The sequence below is a fragment of the Saccostrea cucullata genome, unplaced genomic scaffold (assembly GCF_032062105.1).
Source record: "Saccostrea cucullata isolate Sc308-1 unplaced genomic scaffold, CSIRO_AGI_Scuc_v1 ctg7400, whole genome shotgun sequence".
NCBI classification, from domain to species: domain Eukaryota; kingdom Metazoa; phylum Mollusca; class Bivalvia; order Ostreida; family Ostreidae; genus Saccostrea; species Saccostrea cuccullata.
The window spans coordinates 191-16,036 of NW_026927855.1; the positions used below are offsets into that span (position 1 = coordinate 191).

Sequence of the window (15,846 nt, forward strand, 5' to 3'; positions counted from 1 at the left end):
CCTATAGGATTTATTTTTCTCCTTTAGGAAAATAAATTCCCTTAGGAAATTAAATTCTCCCATGGTAAATTTTAGTCCTACAGGAATTTTTAAATATCCTGCAGGAAATTAAGAAATCCTGCAGGATTTCGATAATATCCCTCAGGAATTTTATTTTTCCTATAGGAACTTTATTTTTCCTATGGGAATTTTTTGTTCAAAGGTGATTATCTCACCTGACAGGTGAGATTTACCTGTAACAAAGGTAGTTATGAACTCTGTGAGTGATGGTCTACCACTTGGTATACATGATTTTTATGTGAAATGTGAATTTGGCGGGTGCCAAAATGCCACTTTTGAAGTGGCATAATTATCCGGCACAGTGTTTACAGAAAAGACAGTATTTCTGCACTCAATATTTAGTTTGACCGAATTATTATTGTCAAGGTCATAGCATACCAGCAGATAATTTAAAATATCCCTTCCCATCATACTTACATGTTAGAGTTAACTATAGCAGTATAGCTACTCATTCCCGGAATTTGTTACCACCGCCGAGTCAAATTTTATACACTCCCCAAACCCAAGCAGCGCCACCGACTTCCGCGCATGCTCATCTTCATTCTCCGCGCATTAAAGAAAGTTGTTACCGCAATCGTGAAGAATATGTTCGATCGCGGCAGTATATTTTATGTGTATAGTCAACCACATGTTACACGTACGTTTATGAACCCATTATGAATAATGGTTTACATGTTTTTTTATGAATAACACATGTCATGTGTAGTGTGTGTATTATAAACCACCCATTAAATATACAAATGTACATAAATAAATTAATGTTAACTTGTATTGTAAAGCTTTCATTACATATATGTTGATGAATATAGTATGTGTATTATCAGGCATATGTTTCATATACATTTAAAAATGTGTTTTACATGTGGGTGAAAAGTTATGTTTTAGAATGAGGAGGCTGTTTATTTTGTAAATTCATAATATTACATACATATATGATAAATGTAGGTTGACTATAAATCTAATCCTTTTCATTTTATTTCAAATTTAATTTATTAATAAAATTATCATTTTGTTTTTGCTATAAAGAAAAAAAAAACAATGCGTTCAACATTTATTTTTGCTATGGACTACATAATTTTGCTTAAAATTCAGGATCATTTTGTATAAAAGTATGGCGGACTTCCACAACTAACTATTTTTCCTTAATAGTTTAAATGATGAAATATTCAAGGTATTATTAAACATAACAATCATTTTGTCAAGAGGCACTTAGGGCTTTACCTGTTATTCAGGAAGAAGAGCAATCATAATGATATGACCATTTATAAAATCCTTCTTATAACATATATAACGGGCCCTCACTTCCATCTCTCAATTCCACAAACCAATTGCATAAAATGAAATCTGTTTCTTGCATTCCTTCTTCCGACATTCCTTTAGAAGTCCCTTTCAGCAGCCCTCCATCTCTTTCACTTCATGGGAAATTTTTAGAAAATGGGGATGTTTTAGATTTAATCTCGGATAAGGAGATAAGGAAATTTTTTCAGGGGGTGTTCCAGAGGGTGTAAAAGAAAATGTCTTTTTTGTTGTAGATTGTTCGGGTTAAGATGTCAAGTGTAAGTTTGTAGATGATTGTGGGGTATAGCATCCAACAAATAGCACAAAAACTGTATATTTCGTTATGGCAAACTCTGATGTTTTGGAAGTTCTTTACAAAAAAAGCAAGTTCTTTGTAAATTTGCATTAAAAAAAACAATACATTCCTTCGGATCCACTACCAGATTCCTTAGAAATTGTGAGGATGAAAAGGTACTATTCAGTCTCTGCAGTCAATCCAATGGCGAATATCTTGATTTGAAAATATTCCAGGTCAATTTGAAATTTCACACATCAAAAAATTTGAATATTTTTGTGAAAATGGCCTGGAACTTCTGTTCATGGAAATTCTGAAAATATTGCACAACCCTACAATCGCACTACAATTCTTAAGAGGCAGGTGATTGAGGGGGGTATCAAAAAATGGCAAAAAGCCCATTCATATCATTGGCAATGTCAATAAAGTTGATCCCGAAAACCCTATTGACATTAAAGTCATCCGAAATGCAAAATACCTTTTCGACAAAAAACAAATCCAAAACATTCATCCCAACAAAATACTGCGGATGACATTCAAATTCTTATTTCCCAGCTTTAATCACATGATTTCATTCAGTCATTTATTGCAAATAATGACAACAAACCTCTTAATATCATCTGCTTTTCTGAGGAACAAATACTTGATCTTGGATCTTGCATGCAGAATGGGTCAAATATAGGGAAAGATTGGACATTTACTTTAGGGGCCTGTTATGTCATATGTATGGAGTATCAAAATCCAAAATAAGTCTTTTTGCATTGGGATGGCTCTTATGCCACATATTGTGATTTTTTATCAAAAATTAGGTCTGCCTTAGGTTTTCATTTAGACTGTGAAAAATTATTTTTGGCACAGATGAGGAAACTGCACTCATCAGTGCAATTAAACATGTCTCCCAAATTCGGAGCATATTCTCTGTGTTCGGCATTTGCAGGAAAATGCTCAAAGAAATCTATTGAAAAGTAATGTTCCTAAAAACACAAGGAACACTGTCATCCAATCACTTTTTTTCAAAAACTGGTCTACTCAGTGTAGAAAACAGGGTTTCTTATTTGGAAAGGTAACAAGAGATTTTGGAGGAATTTGCAAGTTCATGTGTGGCTTACCTAACAGATAAAATACTTCCAATTCTGAAAACCAAAGTTTTTTTTAACCAACACATCCCTCTTCTTTGGAAAAACAACAACTGCGAAAGTATAAATTCAAAATTCCAACGAAATAAACTCTCAATTAGCTAACATAAACCTAAGATCGATCGCACATACCAAATGAATTCTAGATTAGAAAAAAGATAAAGATAAATAATTTATTTTAAATACATATTAATTTAATTTTTAAATACATCCCAATGTCATTTGAGTTTTAAATGTAAGCCTATATATGGGCATTTGAAGGATTGGTTTAAGCGTGGCAATTTTACTTTTTTGATTCTAAGAGAAAATAAGTATATAATGCAGACTTCTGCTAAGTTGATTTTCTCTAAATCCAAACATAAGCTCAGATAATTTTTTTCTTTTGATAGGTGTTGCAAACCCAGGGAGTGGAAAGTCTCCTGCCTTTGATTTTGCAATGGGCAGCCCCCTAGAAACTATTTCGCAGGAGTTGGGAAAGCCTATCGACGTCTCTTTAGTGCTCAAAGTCAGCTCTTCTGAAAGTGCAGAAAGACCTAGATAAAGCTAGCCAATTTCTTAGTTCCGTGCTGAGGCGCAGCCAGGCGGATTCATCAGGTAGGAAAAATTATAAATAGGGGCGTATCTGATGTAAAATATAAAATTACAAGATCAGTAGTACATTTACATGATCATTGTTATTACAAAGTGTACATAGTCTTTTAAGTAATAGTATCATGCTTATCTCCCCAGCTCCACTGGTAGACGTGCGGTTGGAGTGTAGAATTTGACATGTCTTTTTCTCAATATTTAAGGCATTTTCAACACTTAAATAGTTAGGTTTCATAAAATTTCTGACAATAATTTTAGATGAATTTTAATATCAGAGTGTCATGTTTGTATAAATTGATTCTTTATTGTTGGCTTGATGCAGTAGACACACGATCTTGATTATAGGATTAAAATAAAAATGTTCATTCCAAATACGAGTCCAAGATAGCCCACATGAAAATAAAATACGACGAACACAGTCAATTCACATGTAGATTCTTAACAATTTCTTTTTGTGAATATGTAATTAAATATTGCTATATAATATACGTGAAGTTTTTGTCTTTAAGGTACATTGATACTCTGATAAGGGGAAATAAGTCTTAATGACACAAATGTCCATTATTCGTTTATAAATTTGTTAAGTACCTTTTTGTCCAATTTTGCCCTGCAAGTCTTGCTATGGTTGTTGGTATTTTATACTGAATATACATTTGCTTTGGGAATTCATAAAAGTTTTTTTTTAAAATTTCATATGAGTGTGCAGAGGATAATGACCCTTAAACTGTGTTTCTTTTTATTTCCGCGTCAGAAATTGATTCTTGTTGAAATCAGTAATTATGAAACGCAATTGATTTGATTATGATGTGTACTTTACAGAATAGTTCTGCTTTTCTACACGTATTTTTTGTCATTTTAGTTAGTGAACCACAGGGGCATCTTATCCATTTAGTTTGCTACTTTCAGACAATTATTGTATTAACAACAATTATTGTATATATTTTACTATTTTACACACTGTGAAATTCTTGAATATATAGATTTTTTCTCATTATTGTAAGACAGGTGAACGACAGCTCCTCCTCACCCTATGGGGAGAAAGGAGACATAGTGTGGCTTATGCCAGCAAGGCAGATGTTGAAATGTCAAATATTGGCCTTTGCGTTGGAGGATTCACTCAGCCAGATTGCATGGCTGAGATCATCTATGAAATGAGAGCAGTGACAGCTTGTTTGAAAGATTTTTATTTTGGATGTTGCCAGGATATATGTACTCTTGAGGTTGAGTTGTAGTTTATAAATTAAGCAGGTACTTGTATTGGCGACACTGCATTCTTCAGTTTCTAATTGGGCTTAGATTATTTATTATTATTAAAGTACGGTAATGAACAGAAATGATTAAATTGTGTTTAATACTGAAGATATCTTTTTGATACTTGTAACTTAATGTTTTAAAAAATGGTGATAAAATCAACAGCATTCTTTTATCGAATAAAATTCATTTATGGCAAGCACAAAAAGAATAGAGACGTAGAGGAAAATTAATATTTACAATGCATTTGCCTTGTTATAAGCCTCACAGTGAGTGTCTTAATTTTTATTCATGAGTATATGCAAAAATTCTTTCAGGAAGATTAAGGCAGCCAATGAGGAATTCAGATCTCAGTATTTGTTGCAGTCATTAAATCCTGTGTATCATGAGATATTTCGTTTACATGAAGGAAATACTCCTAGAGTGTACAGATTTTCTCCTGAAGCACAGGAGTATTTTAATGAGATAGAGGTAAAAGTACGCTTTGGCGTGCTGGAACAGTCTCTAGCCATGGTTGTGGATAGCAGCCATGAGGAGGATAGCGGCGCAGAAGAAATGGAATCGATAAGGAGTCCTCTCGGATCAAAATACATGGATCAGTTAGGTCGTTTGACTCTAATTCTCCATGTATTTACATCCGTCCTGCAACAAGTACTGGGAAGGATGGCTGGAAGCATTCAAATTCCCCTTGAAAATCCACTGGCCAATGTGAATGAGGGTCCTTCTCATGATGCATCACCAGGGTCTGAACAGTCTAGAGGAAACTGTAAACTATCTATGATGATGGAGAAATACTTGGAATGATGCACAATGTAGAAAATGCTCTGAGAATGATCAAATGTAAATTCAAAACCCTTTTCAAATTATCGTATCATTCTGAATAAGAATCATTTATTTCACATACATCATAGAACAATATCTTTAGGAAAAATGCCCTACAATACGTGTACTGATTAATATTAAGTAAAAATTGTTATTAGAGAACATCTTTTTTTCACTAATCAATAATTCAATCTTTAAAAATGTTGAAAAGGGCAATAACTCACTTAATTCAGGTATTGTACTTTTAATTTGAAATAGTCCCCTTATATTCACAATTCAAAAGTATCTTTTAAGTAGGAAGTACTATGTTCAGCATCAGAATCAAACATTAGAACCATTTTCCCCGTGGGGATCCGGGATAGAATAGGTCCTCAGTACCCCCTTGCTTGTCGTAAAAGGCGACTAAATGGGACGGTCCTTCGGATGAAACCTTGTAAACCGAGGCGCCAGGAGGTGTAGCACGATAAAGTAAACTTACAAGTTCCATTTTGGTTGAATAAGCAGCTGTCAATGATATCAAAAAGCCAGTATTTTAATTTGTCGTGGGGAATTGTTGTGTATAAAGTTGAAAAGTCGTAAGTTTTTATGCTGTAGATTTTTGTAAAGTCTTTTGATTTCAAATTGTCTAAAAGTTCTTTAAATTTTTTTAGTATCCACATCTGATTTACACCACTTCTTGAGTATATAGTTGTACAGTACTCTTGAAGTTTTTCTTTCACTTCTGTCAAAATTTTAGAGAGAAGTAACGAAAGAGGCTTGGTTAAACATTTACTGGAACCTGCAATGTATCTTTGTTTGTAAGGATCTTTATGAAGTTTCGGAATCCAATTCATATAAGGTAGTTCAAATTCATTTTGGCTCTGCGGAATATTAAAAGTATTCAAAACTGACAGGTGATTTTGAAGAATTTCTTCCTTAGAAAGAGAAGTATATGTAGAAGTAGGATTACCACTTGTAGAATTAAATCCAAGTTCTTCAAGAATGCAATTTATATAACGAGTCTTACAAACGAAGACAATGTTGTTACCTGCTTTGTCGGCAGGAACCAGTATGTACTGATCGTGTAATCTATCAAATTCTTTTTTCACTTCTGGTTTATTGAACACAGAAGGATAGATGGTTTTCATTTTGCCCTTCAACAAACAAACAGGACAAACAAGGTTAAAATTCACTTTAACACAAGACAATTTATGGTCACAGTTACAAATACTGGTAGAGGGCCCCTCTCTCGCAGAATTCAAACCAGACCTTGCTATTGAGAAGTGGTTGAACAGTACTGCTGATGGTAACGGAACAACATTGTTTCCAGTAGTTGATGAATGTGAAGAACTATTGTATCAGTCAGTTGAGAAAAAAAAGAATGTTTTTTTTTATATAATATGCAAGAAGTGGGACAAGCAATTTTTTAGGTGGGACAAGTAATTTTATGGTGGTTACCTGTCCGAGGGCAAGTGTAACGATTTAGAATATCTTATCTTTAATATCATTTCTCTTTTATTAATTGTTCACACATTATCTACACTTATGCTATAAATCTTAACTGTCTATTAATCGCTCCTCTTATCTAACCCCCTGCTGATCGTTATTACCTGAGTATTGACTCCTGATCTTAAGGATCTTATAATGTGCCCCTGATCGTCAGGAGCGGATCTTAAATATACATAGCGCGAGAGAATGTTAGAATAACATAGAAATATAGGATATATAGACGAGAATACTGATATGTAGCGATATACTCACTTATACTTGTTTTACTTGGATTATTAACTTTGCCTATGATTTGGATTTCTTTGTGATTGTTTACTTGGATTTTATATACTGTGAATTATTTTTCCTGGATGTTCTTATTTGTGATGTGTTGTGTAAATAAACTGTAGAATAGACGAACTTGAGTCTCATTTCAAGATATGAGGAGAATTTAACGCTAGCAAATAGAAAATTAAAGACTGACTCCTCACTGAGGACAAAATGTAAATACGGCCTCTCAGTCGGCGTTACACAAGAACCTTAATTTTCTATCAAGCCCTGGGAGACGGGTACTACTAAACAGAGTACGCTAGAGTACGATAGAGTACTTTAGAGTACGCTAGAAAAAATATATTATTTAAAGCAATTAAATTGTTTATTTATGTATGTACAACTTGATTAATCATTATTATATACTTATTTTCCAATATTTGTTTCAAATATTTGTTTTTTAGCGATATTTTGACAGGAAATAACATCCAAAATTAAACGCATTAAAGATTACGGTATACCTATAGCTAATACCCAAATCTCGATTACCATTGATTACTATATTGTTTCAGACATTCTCACGAAAGACTTACATCTAAATTTTATCGAATATTAAATTAATTGCATGTGTAAATAATTTTTCACATTCACAATGAGACATTCGAATATGTTTATAGTTCAATTAGATCGGGATCAAACGATCAACCGTAACCTGAAATCAAAAATTGAAATAACTCCTAAAATACAGAAAACTTACAATTTTCTTTTAAAATATAAATTCAATATGTTAAACTTAAGTAGAAAAACATATAAAAAGTAATTTAATTGCATTAAATTATAAAATATTACTAGCGTACTCTAAAGTACTCTATCGTACTAGCGTACTCTGTTTAGTAGGACCGCTGGGAGACACTACATTTCAGCGCGATTTTCAGGGGACCAATAAAATAAGGTTGTTCTATTCGATGTAGATACCCGCTCCTCCTTTTGTTGTTGCATTTTCTAAGCTATCTGTGCTTGTATTTCAAGAAGTCAGCTTTGGCGAGTAGTTTATAGAATGAGTTACTTTAAATTTTCACACACGTGTTTATTAACTCGGACATAAAACTATTCGTCTAAACATATGAATCTTACATTCTTGATTTAATGTGGTAGCAGTTGAGCCAAATTGGATTTAGAAATTTTAGATTGTGCTATAGCATAATTATAATTTCAACAGATGCCAAAAGATATCGGCTAAAATGCCAGTAATTTTGAAAGGGAACTCTCATCAGGTGTTAGTCCCAAACTCCACAGCTGCTCCAAGCAGGTTTGTTTCGGTAATGAATTGGTAAGTGTGGGGATTATGAAATTAAATAAGTTCTGTTTATCTGTCTGTTTTAAAAAATATTAACTCACTAAAAAGGAATCTAACTATTATGATACAAATTAAAGGTCAAAGTTCAAAGTCACCAAATCCACAATTCTGTCAGTTTTAGCACTTTGGGCTTTTGCAAGACAATTCATACCACAAATTACTATGGACTACAGAAGACCCCAATTTATATTAACGTCAAAGGTCAAGGTATCTGTGTGTTTTTATTTCAATGTGATATATTACGAAGCTTTTGAAATATCTGTATGGTCCCACCTGACCTTAAAGTGTCTCTTAGTCCAATCCTAGATCCATTCAAACTCTTCTTTTTCCTTAAATGGGGGGGGGGGGGCACAAATTCTTTAAAAAAGCTTTTTGATCAAAAAGCATGGTTCAGAGTAGCTTATGGGAGAGGATGATTAAGAATATTACACTTATGATTTGTTCTTCGCTCATTAACGTTTTTGTTTACTTTCAAGTATAATGCAAGTTTTTACTCAATATTTAACTTTATTTTCAGAATAAAAAGGCTTTTGTTTTGGAGAAGCCGGAACTGAGAACGATCAATTCTCGGTATGCTGCTTCAGGAAAGACTCTGAAGTTTTTTTTTTGCAAGAAATAGTAGTGGGAAAATTCATAGTTTCAACATTTAAGAGAGAGAGCAGGCTCCTAAATAAAAAGATGGCAAATGTCTGAAACTAATAAAAGCAGCAGATACACCGCAATATGGTGTAGAAATGAAGTATGACACCATTGAACGAAGTCTTTTTTTTTCAAATCCATCTAAACCCCTGACCCCGGGGCCATGAATTTCACGATTTTTGTAAAGGAATCAATGCCGCTGTTAGGACGGCGCTTTATTAGTTAGTATATAGTAAAAATGAATTTATTCTTTGAAAAATCTTCTACTCTGTTTCTGTATGTTATTTAAAATAACAAAGTACACCTTTATGATAAGTAAGAGTGTCTCTTTTAAAATTGTGAATTTTATGACCCAGGGTCAGGGGTCTGTCTTAGGGTAGGGCTGGTCTGTCTTAGGGTAGGGCGCTATTGATTAAATACTGAAAATAAATTATAAATAACAATAACTTGAATAACACACAATTTTTATGTCCTCTGTGTTCGAAAAAATATATATATATAATGGTATATCAAATAATTTTTAAATATTTTTTTTTAATAAGTGATATCCCATACTTCTTCATTCTAATCTTATTTAATATTTCTTAATAGATGGTTTTCATTACATTTAAAAAAAATATTTCTTAATTCACAATAAATATTTCTTTAATATGTCATTTTAATGCTTACTTTACAGTCATCCTCTTTATCTTTGTTTTCACTGGAATTATCTATTTTAAGAATATGTATATCATCAGATATTTCAAATACATTTTTAAGATATAGATACAGGCTTCAATTTATCAAATGAAGAGGTCCGACTCAGAGATAATATACTCCTGTACTAACATTGCCAGAAGCTGCAGGTGTAGCACTACACTGCAGGCTCTCCATTCGGCCTGCCGAATTTTTTCAATTTGTTTAAACACGTGAAAACTTGAGGTACTGTGAGCAATGAGCTCAATAAATGATAATACACAGACGCCCCTTGTCGCCTCCCATACGAATATAATGGTATTATACATATATTGCAGTGGAAACCCATAAAGTGTGGCAAACCAAAAAATAAAATAGGAGGACTTCCGGTTGACGAATGGCGGGGTGGGTGGTGTTTTTGGAGCTCCTGGGATATTTCTATTGTAAATAACTTTTTACACTCAATCAGGCCAAATTGTGTAGTATTTCACTAATATATTACTGTGAGCATAAATACATGTCATGTACTTTTAATATTTCATAACAGTATTTTCTATACCTGTTTTAAGTGATGAGTTTGTCAGAGTTTTGTCTGGATCTGATTCCAACTGAAGCTTATCGATGCTGTTCAGACTGCATTCCTGCTGTTCTTGTCGCAATCACAACGTGTTATCACTGGCCGTTCTGTTCCTAGGGATGTCGGAGAAGTCATCACTGTCGAAAATAATGATGCATTCCTTGGACGTACCTGGATCACTTGCGCTTTCTACATCCGACTCTGTTTCCGCACCCGTGTTCCCTATAATATGAAAACCTTGATCAGTTAAATTATATCTGAAGTTTATTATTTTATTATTAAAATTACTTTCATAAAAACTCTGTTAAATTATGTTAATACTGTTTAATCAGTTTTACATTTTTACTAATATTAACAATTTATTGTTACAGTGATTTGTTTTTGTTGAAAATTAAATTTATTCTAATTAATTTGTTGATGTTTCACTTTATTATTCTTGTTGCATTGTTTCTCTGAATACAATACTTTATTTTTAATATACCTGGTCTGATATCCAATTTAGACAACTGGGCGTCTGGCAGACAGGTCCATGTGTCAAACAATGGGGTGGTGTATTGGTATGTGGCAGGCTTGTCGAGAGGGTACACCGACTTCACTAGATCGAAGAAGGAGGAATAGACATCTGCGCTGATATGTGACCTCCACATTACCGTATATGCTCGCCTATAAGTCGGATTTTTGGGAGTTAATTTCTGGTCCAAAACTCTATGTCCGACTTATAAGCGAGTTTTTAAATAAATGGTTTTATATGAGGTCAGTCCCTATGATATATAAGCTTTTAAAATACAACCGACTTATAGGCGGACCGACTTATAGGCGAGTATATACGGTATTTCGGCGAGGTGTCCTTCAAATTTACTAGATCTTTGTGCCCGCCCTTCTCTTAAAGTGGTCTTTTGCGTGTTTCCACGCACCCTCAATGCGGTTGATATGGACATGGATCTCCTGCTGTGTTGATGTATTAATATACGTCTTCTTGAAGGCGTATTTGTGAATCACCGTGAAATGGTCATAGCCCCGATCGTTCAAGAAACAGTAGGAAGACCAGCCGTGACTGAAGACGGTGCTCCCTACCTCAACATGTCGTTCAATTATAGGAATAAGAGTTTCTTCGTTTCTGTCTCCTACTGCGTACATGATAAGGGTGTTGTTCTCCCTTTCCACCATTCCAAATATCCAAATCTGAGGAAAGAATTTCTTATTTTGTGGAATCAATATCGTAATTTGTTTCTAGTTTATAAAAATTTCATTGTGTGTTTTGGCCTAGCTTCTATCACAGTTTTAATCATTTTCCCATTATTATTTTTTTATTTATACATATGAAATATGAAGATAATGAGCATATTAGAAAAGATTATTGTTGATGGACACAAAAAAGTCATATTTTACCAGAACAGCCAGGCATTGAGGTTTCAATGTCCCCCTCAATCCCATGAAAGGAACTGGCATCCTTATACATGTCGACAACCTATTGTCTGGAAAAGAGGGGCGGGTGGAGGCCCTCCTCCTGTCTTTCACATCTGTCTCTTGTTCTCTGTAAATTTCATTTTGGCCTCCCGACACATGTTACGCCATTTGTCTTTTAATTCGCTCAGACTCCTTTTTGCCACCCTACAGCATTTACACTCCTTACAATGTCAAGCCAAATGGCTTGCTTCTTAGCATTGGTAACCGTGTTACTATGTTTTGCCTCTAGAATAGGATGAAGTCTTACTTCTTTTTTGATAATTTCTACCTCAGTTAAGGAGAAATTAGTGCTTCTAGCTTTTCTATTCTTTTTCAAGCAAAGCAGACGATGTCAGCCATGATTGTGTACAAAGGAAGAAGAATTGCATTATTGGTAACCAAGTGATTACCAAGTGATTAAGCAGCTAACACAGTGTTAGCTAACCAATGCGTTAAATTGCTTTTGAACAACAGAATTTAACCACTGTGATAGCTAATCATATGATTAAGGTTTAACACATAGTTATCCTTAACCACTGTGTTAAATTTAACCATCTTTTGAACAACCGGGCCCAGTACATTACATTGTCCTTCGTTTGCATAAAAAAATTCCCTGAGTTTTCTCTGATGAAAAAAAACATTTTCTGGACGTAACAGATGTTTTTGTTGTATAACTACATGACTGTATACCAAGGTTGTGTTTCCAAATTGAAAAAAAGAAAATGATTAATACTTTTAAATTATTGGTCTATGATTTAAACAAACTTGAATCTACACTACCTGAGGATGATACCACATGAGTTTCATCTTTCCTGGCCAAGTGGTTCTTGAGAAGGGTGTGGTCCTTCATTTGGACAAACTTGATTCCTTTTCACCCAAGGATATTAGTGGCATGTTTGTTATATTATAAAGTAATGCGGTATTGTGTTAATAGACCTTCCACTCCTTAAAATGAAAGTCAGGAGCTAGCCCTCCTCCAGTCTTTGTCATAGATCTCCTTCTTTCTGCTTCTTTTTTTCGTTATAGATTGCATGTCTGCTCATTTTTCTCTATTTCTTCTAAAAACATTAATTCAGTAATTAATTATGATGAGCAAGAATGCCTCTACCAAAATTGTGAAATTCATGGCCCCGGGGTGAGGGGTTCTGGTGTTAGGGCGGGGTTCTTTATTGATTATATAATGAAAATGCATTAAATCTTTGAAAATCTTCTTCTCTGCTCCTAGGTATTAAATACACTAATTCAGTAAATAATTATAATGAGCAAGAGGGCCTCTCCCAAAATTGTGAAATTCATGGCCCCAGGGTCAGGGATTCTGGTGTTAAGGCGGGACTCTATTGATTATGTAGTGAAAATTGCATTAAATCTTTGCGAATCTTCTCTGCTCCTAGGTTTTAAATAAACTAACTAAGTACATAGTTATATTGAGCAAGAGTGTCTCTACCAAAATAGTGAATTTTATGGCCCCAGGGTCAGGGGTTCTGGTGTTGGGGCGGGGCTCAATTGTTTACATAGCGAAAATGCATTAAATCCTTGAAAATCTTCTCTGCTCCTAGGTTTTAAATAAACTAACTATGTATTTAGTTATAATGAGCAAGAGTGCCTCTTCCAAAATTGTGAATGCATTAGCATCTAGCTTAAAACATGAAACAAATTCAATCATTTGAAAGTTGTTGCATGATGCACAGGTGACCTATAAGGCCCGTGGGCCTCTTGTTTATTTTTTGGGTTTTTTTTTCAAATTTTGGTATCAGGTTGGGTCCCCTGGTAGGTTTTTACTGTGTCAGCAGTTGTTGCACCATGTGGCCCATCTGTATAACGGAATCCTCGTCGGAATTACTGTGTCTGGCCTTCTGCTCACTGGCTGAATCTCCGGCAGTGAATTCCGGCAAAGCGGATTAGGTAGGCTTCGCTCAAGCAGCATGGCAGCGCATAACACGCATGCAGGACGCTGGAGACAGCGGCTACACAAGAAGTTACTTGCTTCCTCATCCGCCATGCAGAGGGTGCACAAGATCTGTGTGGGGCGGTGTAACGACGAAAAGTGACCCCCGTAGAATATTGACCGGGGGGTCATTTTTCTACGTAGAAAAATGACCCCCCGGTCAATATTCTACGACAAGTAGGGTCATTTTTCGACTGTAGAAAAACATTCCAAACCATTAATTCTACGACTTCACACACGTTGAAAAATGACCCTCATAGAAATTTGACCCCCCTATATTTTATACAATAAAACCTTGTATATGTGTCTCCTGATTTTTTCATACTTTCAAATCCAAGTAGGGAGGATTTTTTTATGCAATCTTATCCTTTCCAACTTATATTCAATTGCATATCTTAAACGTAGCATCACAACCAATGCATGTATCTGGTATGGGTTTATTTTTTGCTTGCAGAATCCCAATGAATATTTATTCATCGAGAACATAATTTATGATTATATTTTTTGTTGTTTTTTTTTTCATTCAAAGGTTTTATTCCGAAAATGGCATGATACTTTTCTAATTACTATAATCTTTGAAAATTCTTGCAAGAAAAAAAATAGCACAGAAGCAAGAAAAGGGATATGGAGATACCGAACAGTAGTCAATATCAAAGTCCATAAAACAATACAAAATAGGGGCAGAGCAAACACGGACCTCCGAACATCGATAGCAACATTGTTTAACTATATAAATTCAATTCCATTGGTTCTTACCTTTAAACTTACATATACATCTGTATGCATTTATTCTGCTTTAAAATACATACTTTTTAACTACCTTATATATTACTATACTTTTTACTTTATATACAGGAAATACAATACACATGAAGAAGTTCTTATGATGATATTACAGATTTCTCCAAAACTGGCAAAAATTTACACCTGAGTGAAAAATAGTTCAACCTTCAGAGATATCTATAAATTAAAATAAAAACTTAAAAATCTCTTTTCAACACTTTCTATCCCACAGATACGTGACCAATGGTTGCTGTTGCATCCACTTTCTTCGTGGAATTTATAGACACTGGTAACCTTTGCAAATTAATGAACTCTTAGTTGTCATGCCCTTACTTCAAAATAAATTTCTAGCACATACCGTCAAAAAGTTAATGTTAAAGTAAAAGTGTGGAATTGTTGATTTCTTCCACAATGGATTAAATGTATCAGATCCATGTTAACGCCGCGTATTCAAAGATTGAGGGGTAATATGAAAACCCTCATTCATTCTGTGTTCAATAATCCAGAAGTGAAAAAAATAGATACATTATATGATCAGTACGTACTGGTCCTTGTCGACAAACCAGGTAACAACATTGTCTTCGTTTGTAAGTCTCATTAATTGTATTTTAGAAGAACTTTTAAGATTTAATTCTACAAGTGGTAATCCTACTTATACTCATACTTCCTTTTCTAAGGAAGGAATTCTTCAAAATTTTAGGTCAGTTTTGAATATTTTTAATCTGACACAGAGCAAAAATAAATTTGAATTACCCGATATATATTGGATTCCAAACAAAGACACATTGCGGGTTCCAGTAAATGTTCATTCAAATCTCTTTTGTAGTCCGCACTAAAGTATTGACAGTAGAGAAGGAAAAACTCTTAGTAGTACGCAACAATATATTCAAAAAGTGGTGTGAACCAGGATTTTTTTTTATTTCAATGACAGCTGCTTTTTTTTTTAATAAAACGGAACTTGTAAATTTACAATGGTCATTGGTCATTTGCAAAATTATTTTGTTAAAACACATTGCACACACAAGTACTCTGAAGTTGACGTGAAAGAGATGCTTGAGTAACTGATCGACAATATCTGGGGTTTTTTTTTTTGAAGACCAGATATTCCGACAATAAATTGGAATTCCCATGGGTACCAATTGCGCTCCGTTATAAGTAAATCTATTTTTATATTCACTTGAAACAGAATTTGTGCGAAGTCTAATGCGTGAAAAGAAGAAACTACTTGCTGTGGCCTTCAACTCAACATTTAGATAT

General features: G+C 34.1%; 1 pseudogene; it reads left to right on the top strand.

Annotated features, from left to right (window-relative positions):
• The first annotated feature begins 3,157 nt into the window (after window positions 1–3,157).
• Window positions 3,158–5,412, top strand: LOC134275668 (uncharacterized; annotated as a pseudogene).
• The last annotated feature ends 10,434 nt before the right edge of the window (window positions 5,413–15,846 follow it).